Here is a 13,890-nt window from a genome sequence, read left to right on the forward strand (position 1 = left end):
CGGTGTGGTAACTTACAATGATATTCAAATATTAAACTTACCTTACATTCTTAGAATTAAAAACATCAAAGTTTTGAGGTACTATACATTTTAAAACATTTTGGGAGCTACTGAATATTTTTTCAATAATTTACCTTATGAAAATTAATGAGAGAGGTTTTTCTGGAATTTTCTTTTCCAGTATATTCTTTTTAGGTTTTGGATTCTAGTTTATCTGGCCTAATGAAATGAGTTGGATAGATCATTTGTAAATACCTTTTCCCATTCAGTATGCTGCTTTCTTTGTTTTGTTGATGGTTTCCTTTGCTATGCAAAAGCTTTTTATTTTAATATAGTCCCAATAGTTTATTTTTTATTTTGTTTCCCTTGTCTTAACAGACATATCTAGAAACATGTTGCTATAGCCAATGTCAGAGAAATTACTACCTCTGTTTGTCTTTGGGTTTTTATTGTTTCAAGTCTCACATTTAGATGTTTAACCAATTTCTAGTTTATTTTTGTATATGGTGTTGGAAAGTGGTACAATTTTATCCTTTTACATGTAGCTGCCCAGATTTTTCAGCACCATTTACTGAAGAGACTGTCTTTTTCTTATTGTATATTCTTGCCACCTTTGTCATAGATTAATTGATCATACAAGTGTGGATTTATTTCTGGGACCTCTGTTCTGTTCTGTTGATGTATGTGTCTACCGTTGTGCCAGTACCATACTGTTTTGATCACTATGACTTAGTAGAATATCTTGAAATCTGGATGACACCTCCAGCTTTGTTTTCCTTTCTCAAGATTGCTTACTGGTAAGGGGCTGATAATCAAAATATATAAAGAACTTAAACAACTCAACCCAAAGAACCCACAATCTACTTTAAAAAAGTGGGCAGAGGACCAGAGTAAAAATTTTCCCACAGAAAACACACATGTAGGCAACAGGCAAATAAAAATATGCTCAATATCACTAATCATCATGGAAATGTAAATCAAATCCATATTGAGATATCTCTCATAACTGTTAGAATGGCTAAAATTAAAAAAAAAAAGAAATAATAAGTGTTGGAGAGGATATGGAGAAGAAGGAGTACTCATACATTGTTGGTATAAATTAATATAGCCACTGTGGAAAACAGCATGGATGTTCCTAAAAAATTAAAACGTAGAAATGCTATTATTTTCGGGGTGCCTGGGTGGCTCAGTTGGTTAAGCGTCCGACTTCGGCTCAGGTCATGATCTCGAGATCCGTGAGTTCGAGCCCCGCGTCGGGCTCTGTGCTGACAGCTCAGAGCCTGGAGCCTGTTTCAGATTCTGTGTCTCCCTCTCTCTCTGACCCTCCCCTGTTCATGCTCTGTCTCTCTCTGTCTCAAAAATAAACGTTAAAAAATTTAAAAAAATGCTATTATTTTCATAATGAAAACAAAAGCACTAATTCAAAAAGATATATGCATGCCTGTGTTGATTGCAGCATTATTTATAGTAGTCAAGATATGGAAGCAACCTAGGTGTCCATCAATGGATAAATGAATAAGGAACGTGTGGCTGTAGCATGTAGCCATAAAAAAGGATGCAATCATATCATTTACAGCAACAGAGATGGAACTAAAGGCTATTATGCTAAGTGAGAGAAGTCAGACTGAGAAAGACAAATTCCATATGATTTTATTCATATGTGGAATCTAAGGGAAAAAATAAACAAACAAAAAGCAGAATCAGATATATAAACACAGAGAACAAACTGATGGTTGCCAGAAGGCAGGTGGGTGAGGGGATAGGCAAAATGGTGATGGGGAGTGGGCCATATGGTCTTTGAGTTATAGAGTAATAGAGTCATGGGAATAAAAGGCACAGCATAGGGTATATAGTCAGTGATATTGTAGTAGTGTTGTATAGTGACAGATGGTAGCTACACTTGTAAGCATAGTATAAAATGTAAAGAAGCTAAATCACTACCTTTTATACCTGAAACTAATGTAACATTGTGTGTCAGCTATACTCAAAATATTAAAATAAAATAAAATGAGTTAGAAAGTCTCCTTTTCTATTCTCTAGAAGAGTTTTTGCAGTTTGGTGTTAATTTCTTCCTCAGATGTTTGGTAGAACTCAATAATATAGGATTTTTGTACCTGGAATTTTTTGTGGAAACAGTTTTTATTAAATATGTCGTATTTAATAGATATGAAATATCTATTATATTTCTTTTGAGAGTATTTAAATGTTTTTCTTTACAAGCACTTATTTCCTGGGTGTTGTATGTAAGTGATGAATCACTGAGTTCTGTACCTGAAACCAATATTGCATGGTATGTTAACTAAAATTTAAATTTAAAAAATGTGCTTATTTCATTTATTTTTCATTGTATTTGAAAATATTTATTCATAATATTGTATAATTTTTGTTTAATGCTTGTAAATATAATAATCCTGGTCTTTTTTCTTCCTCCAAATTATTAATTTCTCCCTTTCTCTTTTATTTATTTATTGCATTTGTCACTGGCCAATCAATTTTATTAGTCTCTTCAAAGAAACTTCTGGATTTTTTGATAATTATATTATGTTTGTTTTATAGGTTTTTATAGTTTATTCATCCTTGGTTCCTTTTGTATTTGGTATACATTCTTTTTATTTTACTCTGTTTTAGTAGTTACCTTTCATACTCTTGTTATTTCTCTTCCTTACTTGATTTCTACAAAAATAATCATTTTATTAATTTTTTGATGGCATAAGGAGCTTAGAATACTATTTGTTTAACTCTTTTCTCCTGTTGTATAACTATTTTCACATATATTTACTCTATTCATTATTTTATTTTTTTCTTATTAGTTTTTATTTAAATTCCAGTTAATGTACAATGTAATATTAGTTTCAAGTGTACAATGCAGTGATTCAACACTTCCATGCAACACCTGATGCTCATCACAACAAATGTCCTCCTTAATCCTCATCACCTATTTTGCCCATCCTCCGACCCACCTCCTCTCTGGTAACCATCAGTTTATTCTCCATAGTTAAGAGTTTGTTTTTGGCTTGCCTCCCTCCTTTTTTCCCACCTTTGCTTATTTGTTTTGTTTCTTAGATTCCACATATGAGTGAAATCATATGGCATTTGTCTTTCTCTGACTGACTTATTTTGCTTGGCATAATACTCTCTAGCTCCATCCACGTCATTGCAAATGGCAAGATTTCATTCTTTTTATGGCTGAGTAATATTCCATTGTGTAAACATACCACCTCTTCTTTATATTCATCAGTTGATGAACGCTTGGACTGTTTCCATTAATTTGACTATTGTAGATAATGCTGCTATAAATATCAGGGTGAACGTATCCTTTTGAATTAGCATTTTTGTATCTTTTGAGTAAATACCTAGTGGTGCAATTGCTGGATTGTAGAATAACTTTATTTTTAAACTTTTGACAAACTTCCATAGTGTATTCCAGAGTAGCTGCACCAGGTTGCATTCCCACCAACAGTGTAAGAATATTTCCCTTTCCCAGGATCCTTACTGACACCTATTTCCTGTGTTGTTGATTTTAGCCATTCTGGCAGGTGTGAGGTGACATCTCATTATAGTTTTGATTTGTGTTTACCTTAGGATCAGTTATGTTGAGCATCTTTTGATATGTCTATTGGCATATCTATGTCATTTTTGGAAAACTGGCTATTCATGTCTTCTGCCCATTTTTCAATTGGATTATTCATTTTTGGGGGGTTGAGTTGTATTAGTTCTTTATATATTTTGGACAGTAACCCTTTATTGGATATGTCATTTGCAAATATCTTCTTCCATTCTGTAGGTTACCTCTGAGTTTTGTTGATTGTTTCCTTAACTGTGCAGAAGCTTTTTATTTTGATGAGGTCCCAATATTTTATTTTTGTTTTTGTTTCCCTTGCCTCTGGAGACATATCTAGAAATAAGTTGCTATGGCTGATGTGTTCTCTTTCAGGATTTTTATGGCTTCAAGGCTCACATTTAGATATTTAATCCATTTTTTTTCAACCCAACAAGATATTCTTACTAGTTCATACAAGTTCGTATTTATATCTACATTCTTTTTGCTTTTAATTCCTTTTTTCATGTCCTTACAATTTTTTTTCTAAAGGAACTACTAAAGATCTCTTTCAGTTCATATATGCTTAAAATATCATCTGTTAATTTTTTATTATACTTGAATTTTGAATTATACTTAAAATTTCAAATAGTTTCATTTGTTGTAGAATTTTAGCCTAATATTTTCTGTCAGAACTTTGATCATATCATTTTCCTATCTGTAGACTGCTATCATTTTGGGGGTGAATCCAGCTGTCTTTGGTTTTAGCAGTCTAACTCTGATCCTTCTAGTAGTGGCATATTTTGTATTTACCCCGATTTGTGTTTGTAGAAGTACTGAATTTGGAGGTTCTTGTTTCCTCAATTTAGAAAATATTTAGCTATTATATCTTCTAATAATGTTTCTTTCTTATATTTTCTTTCTTCCTCTGGGACTCAATTTACACTTATGTCACAACTTTTCACCATTTTTTTGCTTATATATATTATCCTCCATTATATATATTTGAACTTTTTTCTCTACATTAGTATACTTTCCTTGTGGGTATTTTCTTTTGATTCAATGAACTTTTCTTCTTTTATGTCTATTTTGATGTTAAATCTTCTAGTGTTTTCTTAAGTGCCAGTTGTAGTCATTAGTTTTATCATTTTCATTTAACAGTTATTTTATCATTTCTACCTTTTTAAGTGGAAATATTCTTTTTGTCCTTTATTTTTCTTCTCTGAAAACTAAAATTTTTGGATCACTTCTGTGTCAGATTCTATTGTTTATTTTTCCCTTATTATTTGTTTTTGTTTTTTAGTGTCCCAGTAAAATTTTTTAAAAAGGTATTCCTGGTCATTTACATGAAAATAATTTATAAATGAAGTGAGACTCCAAATACAGTCAACTTCATCTTAAAATATTGCTATGCATTACAGCAGGAATAGATTAGTTTATTTCAGTTAGGAACTATATTTGGTCAAAGCTGTTTAGTGAATTTTTTGTGATGACTAGTCCATTTCTAGTTTGCCCTTCCTGTTATTTTGTAGCATGGGGTCGTGTGTGTGTGTGTGTGTGTGTGTGTGTGTGTGTGTGTAAAGTGTTTATCAAGACCTCCAATTTGTCCTGGGCTCTGAAGCACATTTTTTACCCCTCCTCAACACTTCCAAGCCTATTAGCTATTTTCATAAGCTTCTTAGCCTATTAGCTATTTCTTTCTCTGGTCATAGATCTTTCATAACATCATGACTTGGAAATCAGTAAAAAGTGCCTTCAACTGTTGTGCTGACTCCAAGTGTTTTTTTTTGTTTTTCACTCTAACGTATTAGTCCATCTTGTCTTGATTGACATGGTAGCCCAGAAACTAAAATTTTGTCTTCCAGCTTTCTTCAATCATGAAAATTTAACCTCTGTTTGCCAGATGCAGCCATACCTTCTCATTGGGTTATTAGCTTTTCCTTAGGTTGCTACTTTTAAAAATAGCAAATACCTTAGGTAGTATAACATGGGACAGTTTGGATCAGCTTCATTATTCTTCTCTTTTTGATTCACAGCCCTGAAGCCTCGGATGTTCTGGTGTACATCTGATGTCTTCAGAGAGATGCTTTCTGTGTTTCATAGTTATTATCCATTGGGGAGGGGGGTCGATGCACAAAAAGCTAGTATGCTGTTATTCTGGCAGCTTTTTTCTAATTGTTTAAAAATGTCTTTTATGTACTGAATTCTATGTGCACAACCTGATTCTTAAAACTAAACTTTATGGTATATCTACTTTGCAGACTTTAACGTATTTTACCTTATTTTTATAGCTATATTTCTCAAAGCATAAATAAGAAAATTACGCTGCAGAAAAATCACTTGCTTTGACTATTGAATTAAATCAAATTTAGTGACTAATAGTGAGGCTGTTATGACAACAGAGTGTTTTGGGAGGAACTATTTACACTAAGTTACCTTTTCTTTCCTTTTCCTTGCTCTATTCCCATGTATTTGGAAAAAAGAAACTTTCTACATTATTTGATACCAAAGAGTAAAATTTGTGTACTCTCTTTTGCTCAATAGGATATTTCATTTTTCTCATTGTTGTTGTGCAATCTCAGAAGAAACAGAAATGAAGAAATAGGGAATTGTTCCTGTTATTTTCTTTTAGTTAGGAGGCATGCTTATTGGTGAACTTTGTCAAAAAATGGGGACAACAGAAAAGGCATGGTGTTTGTTTTGTTATTCTAGTGTCAATGTGGCTAGAGGGTATGGTACTGTAAAGCAGAAAGTGAAAGTTGATAATAGGGGAAAATAATGCTAACATTATAATACCCTAAAGGAATTTTATCAACCAGAAATAAATTTGAGCTTCACACTTTTATAATAACTTGACTTTATTTTTTATTTCACCTCACCTTATCTATTTGGGCAGATTTAACTCCAGAAGGAGTATCCAGGAAGGAATCCACAGAAGCTGAAATGCAAAAAAACTTCTGTGTAATTCCTACTACCACACCTTTTTTAATGATCATGATGCTTTTAGTTCTCTAGTTCACAGTGTGTCAGTGTGGCTCCTTGACAGAACATTTCATTCTTTGGGGAAGGGAAAATGATGGAGAGGAGATACAAAAATTCTACATGCAATTATAAATGACCTTGAAATACTAAGCCGGCATACTGCAGAATCAATAGCCAGACAAGATTCAATGTGGGTCCACTAAGGTGAACTTTGTGGAGAAACGGAGATTTGAAGAGGGAAAGGTGACTAGCAAAAAAAAGAAAAAAAAAAGGGAAGAGGAGGATGGGCAAGAAGATTAAACTGAAGTGATACTGATGTGTCTGTGCCAGACTGTTCATGCTGCTTTTGAAGATGAAATTTGATTCCCACAAAATGACAGATGTTGCAGCTTTGGTCAATTAAGGGACAAAAAACTGTAATAATCTTATGCTTTGCTAGCTATAAAGCAGATACTTGAACATCAGTCGGCTAGACAAAGACAAACAGGAACATGCACTTTATTGCTAAGTAAAGAAAAAAAAATTAAAGAAAAGAAGTAATACCAAAAAAATTATTCATACATTTATAAGAATTTATAGATGGAATGCATGTCACAGGACATAGTTTACTCTGTGAATGTTTGAGAAGTGCCACCTTCATATAATAAGTACAGATGTACTTTTATTTCCATTTTTAAATGAATGAACTGTCATTTTAAATTGTAAATATTAATATTAAATAATTTAAATTTTTACTTCTGTTTTTTGCCAAAATAAATTTGAGCTTTGGGAATAGAGATTTTACAATGATGAATACACCTATCCTCCAGAAAAAAATGCATACTAAATATATTCCAGCAACTTTTCCCCCAATTTTTATTATTGTGGTAAAGTACACATAACATCAAATTTATCATCATAACCACTTTAGTGTACAGTTTATGTGTGTGTGTGTGTGTGTGTGTGTGTGTGTGTGTGTTACCATGTTTGGTAAGCCCAGAACTCTTTTCATATTTTTTAATTTTTAAAATAATTTTTTAACGTTTATTTATTTATTTGAGACAGGGAGAGACAGAGCATGAACGGGGGAGGTCAGAGAGAGAGGAAGACACAGAATCCAAAACAGGCTCCAGGCTCTGAGCTGTCGGCATAATAGCCCCATGCGGGACTTGAACTCACAGACCCCAAGATCACGACCTGAGCCGGAGTCAGATATTCAACTGACTGAGCCACCCAGGCGCCCCTCTTTTCATATTTAAAAATTGAAACTATAGTCATTAAACAATAATTCCCTATTCCCACCTTTCCTGAGCATGTCGAAACTACAATTGTGCTGTATTTATGATTGTGACTGCTCTTGTATACCTCATATAAATGGAATCATGCAGTAGCTGTCTGCATGCGACTGGCTTATGTCACTTAGCATAATGTCCTCAAGGATTGCCCATGTTGTAACACCTTAGATTTCCTTCCTCTTTGAGACTGAATAATCTTCCATTGTATGTATAGCTCACATTATGTGTAACCATTTATTTCTCAATGGACAGATGGGTTGCTTTCACATACTGTGAATAATCCTGCTGTGAATTTAGGTATAAAAATATCTCTTTGAAATCCAGCTTTCATTTCTTTTCGGTACATACCCTGAAGTGGAATTGCTGGATCATACAGTAATTCTATTTTTAACTTTTGAAGGAATCACAATACTGTTTTCCATAGCTGTTATTCCATTTTATATTCCCACCAACAACGTACAAGTGTTCTAATTTCTCCTACACTTATTTTCTGTGTTCTTTTTTTAAGTAATATTCATTTTAAAGGGTGTGACATAGTATCTTATTTTAAAATGATTTCTTTACTAAAAGATTGACACAGCTTATTTTCATCTTTATAATTATGTTTTCTTTTGATAATAACCATTTCCAACCAATAAATTCTATTTCTTCAATGACTGAAAAGTTTGAGCAACAGTGCAAGGCTGTCATTCATTCTTTCTTAGCACTTCTGTTGAATTAATGTATATGTGTCTGTGCATATATATGTGTATTTCATTTACTGAATATAAATGCCTATAGATTCTATGAAGTTAAAGTCTAATTAAGTACTGCAAACGGTGAAAACATGAAGTGAAAAGCAGCATGAATTTGGATGTAAGGTCAAGTAAAAAAAATACTTAAAGAGCATACATCAGGAAATCAATTGTATTTTATAAAAAAAAAATCAATTGTATTTTATTGAGTTATTTAAAATATTACACCTATGGCCTGATTCTTTAGGTAATTAATAATCATCCTCAAAATAAAACTGGACATCTGTCTTAAGAGTCAAGGGTTTTTTTGAATTTTTTAATAAACTCATTATTTACTTCCCCTTCTACCACCCCCAACCAATAAGAAACATTTGACACAGAATTAAGTGAATTTAATATAGAAGTAGATGATTAAGCTAAAATGAAAAATAAATTTTAAAAAAACCTGTAGTGGTTAAGTATCCCAAGTACCTAGGCCAATTCTATTGTGATCCAAGATAAATTCATTTCTGAACATCCAGAAAAACAGGTGAAGAGGAAAATCAGCTTATTCTTCCATTCATGAGATACTCATTCACTCATCAAGCATTGTTTCATGTGCTCAGCAGTTTAGTAAATTGATAGTGATATTGAAGTTTCACATGTTATTTTTTTAAAGGAAACAAGGACTGAATTAAAAGCTTTAAAACAGCTCTTTTTGAATGATGCAAGTAGGAATAGCTATCTTCAAATAAAACATCTTATTTTTCTACATATTTCTTATTGCATCTGTGGTAACTACTCTCTAACAATAACTTCCTATAGCTCCTAAGGGCCACACCTTCCCATATTTATGTTCTTGTGTCATACTATCCACTTGAATTTTGGTAGTCCCTGTGACTCACTTGCAACAAACAGAATATGGCAAAAACTACTTGTGCTATGGTGTGGGTTCCAAGGCTTAGTCAGAAAAAGTCTTGTGTGTTCCACTCTGATTTCCTAGAACATTCACTCACAGGGTTTTGCACCATCTTCCAAGCAGTTCAACAATTCCCAGACCATGCATGATGTAAAAAGCTCAAGCCATATGGTAATGCACTAAAGGATGCTGGAAGAAAAGAGAGCAAGAGTGAAAGGGAAAGAGAAATACTGAGGCTCCAGACATGTTTGTGAAAAAACAGTGGAATTAGATTCTTCAGCACCACATTCCCTGTTAACACTATGTCAGTGAAAGATAAACTGCCTACTGGAGCTGTCCCAAAACTCTTAATCCATCAAACTATGAGTGAAATAAAAGTGTGCATTGTGATGAATTGATATGCATTGTAAAATAATTCCTCCCATCTCATTAGTTAATACACCCATCACCTCATATATTTATGATTATTATTATTATTATTATTATTATTTGGTGAGAACACTTAAGTTCTACTCCCTTAGAAAATTTCAATTATACAGTGCAGTGTCATCAATTATAATCATCAGGTTGCACATTTGATTCTCAGACCTTTTTTACCTTATAACTGAGAGTTGGTACTTTTACCAATCTTAATAGAAAAAATATATACGCAACAATGATTTTTGAAGATATTGTATGTACATCAGGAAATGGTCCCCGAGTGAGAAGAAACAAACATGGGAAACTATATAATTACCTTAGTTTAGAGCCTGGAGAGAGTTCTCAGGATATAGCATAGAGCAAGAGAACCAAAGTATAGCCCACTGGGGTGTCCTGGGGTTGAGGATTTGAAATTGAGAGTCTAGAAAGGCCAGGAAACTATCATTTTCTGTGGAAAATATCAGATATGGAGAGCTTCACAAAGAAAAAAAAAAGTATAGATATTTGCCAGAAGATTCCCCATGAGTCTTCTGCCGAGTTAAAAGTCAACATCTGCACATGAGCACCCTACCTGAAGGTAGGGAAAGGATCACCTGAAGGATTAGAAGGAACAATATCTTGAGTTTGCGTCAAAGTGGATACACTCCCAATCCCTACCTGTTCAGGGGAAAAACTCATAGTTCATGGGGTATTGAGTAGAGGACTTAGAAAGATTTTGCTTCAGTGGTGGAGAAAAAATAGATGTAAAATAAAGACCCCTCAAATATCCCCTAATAATTCTTTTTTTAAGTTTATTTATTTTGAGAGAGAGGCAGAAAAAAAAATCAGGGAAAGGCAGAAAGAGGGAGAGAGAGAGAATCCCAAGCAGGCTCCTCAATGTCAGCATGGAGCCTGACATGGGGCTCGAACTCATGAACCATGAGATCATGACCTGAGCCAAAACCAAGAATCGGATGCTCAACCAACTGAGCTACCCAGGCACCTCATCCCCTAATAATTCTTATAAGATTCAGAAGTGTAAAACTGTTTACAATATTCTTAACTCTATCACAGAATAAAGCTCAAGAATATACACAGAAATTCAAAAACATATAGCACCTGCCAAGGTATAATACACCATGTGTGGCATCCAATAAAAAAATTACTAGGCATGCCATGAAATAATATAATCCATTTATTTAAAAATTTGATCAAGTGAAACTGTTCCAGAAATGACACAGATGTTAAAATTAGTAGGAAAGACATTAAGGAAATTACTATAACTAGATTCTCTGTGTTCAAGAAGATAGTAAAAAAATATCTTCCATGTAGAGGCATGGAAGATATTTTGAAAAAAAAAGACACATTAAAATTTTAAGATAAAAACAACAATGTCTGAGAGAAAAATACCTTGGAAGGGAATAACAGCTTATTAGACAACGCAAAAGAAAAAAAAAAGATTGGTGGACTTTAATCTGTAGCAATTGAAACTGTCCAAAATTAAACACAGATAGAAAGGAAACACAAAAATGAATAGAGCATCAGTATTCTGGGAGACAACTTCAAGGAACTAAAAGAAATGTGTCTGGATTCTTCAAATAGGGGGGATCAAGGGAGAGAGAAAAATATTTGAAGAAATAATAGGTAAAACTTTTCCAAATTTGATGATAACTATAAATCCATAGATCCAAACTCAACAAACTGCAAACACCAAAAACATGATGATGACTGTGCCAAAAGCAAACCAGACAATATACTTGTATATAGTCACTGAATTTTGGGATGCTTTGTTATGGAGCAATAGAAAACTGAAATGGTATCCTTGATTTTTTTTAAATAATACATTCCTAAAAATGGCATTATAAGGTGCAAATGTATATAAAATGCTTAGGCTTTCTTACTTCCAAATTGTCCTTTAAGAAATTTGTTGCAATTTACTTTCCCACTAAATGTGGGGAAATGTGCTAGTTTTCTTATTCTTTATCCACTTTATTTCATCCTGAGAGCCATTATCATTTGTATGTAAGAGCTCAGCCTCTGGAGTTCAATTGATAAGATTTAACTTACAACTTTTATGTCCTTGAGAAGTTAAATAACTTTTATGTGCATGTTTTCTCATTCATAAAATGAGTTTAGTGTTCTATCCATCTCATCAAATGGTTGTTTGGTTACATGAGATTTCAAATATACAATACCTGGCAGATGGAAATAAGGAAAGTCAGATATTATATTAGATCATATATTGATAATGTAAACTGGCAAGTTATAATCTGCTGACCCTCTTTTCATTCTCTTTGCTACTACTATTTTATTCTTTGCTTGTTTTATTACTGTTATTTTAATACAATCAAGAAAAGAAGGGAAACTGTATGCAGTCCAAATTTATGGGAATGTGACCAGGGAAGTTGCACGGGCCCCCTTCTTAGAAGTTCCATGTTCTGATATCATCAACCCAAAAGTCAAAATACCTTGGCATTTTAATTTTATGTTTTATAAGTGTTTTACAAGTAAAATCCAATGGGACAATGAGGCAGACCCTGGGAGCCAAAAGCCTCAGCCATGCATAGCGTGCCTCCTACTACATTCCAATTGCCCTAGAGGGTCTTTTTTTTTTTTTTTTTTAACATTTATTTATCATTGAGAGACAGAGAGACAGAGAGTGTGAGCAGGGGAGGGGCAGAAAGAAGTGGAGACACAGAATCTGAAGTAGGCTCCAGACTCTGAGCTGTCAGCACAGAGCCCAACGCGGGGCTCAAACTCACAAACTGTGAGATCATGACCTGAGCCGAAGTGGGTCGCCTAACCAACTGAGCCACCCAGGTGCCCCACCCTAGAGGGTCTTAGTTGCCTGCTTCCCTCCCCTGCTTTCTGGCACCCGGTCTACCCAGCCTGTGCCTCCACATCCCTTCCCAGTCTGTTACTGTCTTCCATGACTGATAATGGCTGGGCACAGGCAAAAGAAGAGTCAGGGTTTGGTGTGTCCACACCACAGCATCTGATGGCAAGGCTAATGGTGGCTATCACTTCTCTGGAATGGCTGTGGCATGATATGTTCAGTAATTCCGTGAGGACAGGCCTCTTTCCCACCCTGATCCAGGTAGCTAGGGTATCTTAGCATAGAGGTTGAAATGCACTTGAGGGTCACCTGTCCACTGTGAGTTGCTGCAGTGTGTTTGGGTATTGAGCCCAAGGGAGGGATGGCTCAACTCTGCCCCAACAGATGCATGGTTCTTCTGACAGGTGGTTTAGTAGGAAGGTTGGAACTGGAAGTCACAATGGTCTTCACTTGTGTACCAGTATCCCCATGTCCTCAGGACCACTCCCTGAGTCTACTCTGTGTGTCCAATGTTTTTGAGTCCTGTTTATATTTGACTTTTCTAGCCAGCTTGAGCCAAACTCTGTAGTAAGCCCCCAAATACTAATAGTGTAATTTTGGTGATTCCATATACAAGTTAAATTCTCTAATATTTACATTTAAAACTGGAATTTCACAATATAACAACTGATGGTAAATTTTGTACTAATTGAAAAAAAAATTCTTCTCTACCTTGGCATTTGACACAAATACAAAATGCCATGAGGAGACAGAAACCATGCAAGAAAAGGAAAAGTTTTATATGTTAGTATCTTTAATGGTGCTTTCCCCTCTGCTGTTTGAATAAGGGACCTCGCATTTTCATGTTGCACTGGGATCCACCAATTAATATAGCCGGTCCTGTTCCCTATAAATACCAAGTAGCAAGACAGCATGTGGATTGTGGAGCTGAGCCACCTGGCTGGGTTCATTAGTGTCCCTCAATGGTCATCACTATTAATATGATCTTAGGTAAGTTAATTTCTCTGTTACTTCCATTTCTTCTCATCTGAAAATTGATGACAATCATGTTGTAAAATTTCAATTTAAATCAGTTTAGATGTGTAAAACTCCTAGAATGATGCCAGTACCTAGTAAATATTTAATAAAATTTAATAAATTTTAATCAATTTTAAATGTGTAAAACTCCCAGACTAATGCCAGTACATAGTACATATTTAATAAATATTTAATAAATAAGTAATTGTGCA

Source organism: Acinonyx jubatus, chromosome D4, assembly GCF_027475565.1.
Source record: "Acinonyx jubatus isolate Ajub_Pintada_27869175 chromosome D4, VMU_Ajub_asm_v1.0, whole genome shotgun sequence".
In the NCBI taxonomy this organism is placed as follows: Eukaryota; Metazoa; Chordata; class Mammalia; order Carnivora; family Felidae; genus Acinonyx; species Acinonyx jubatus.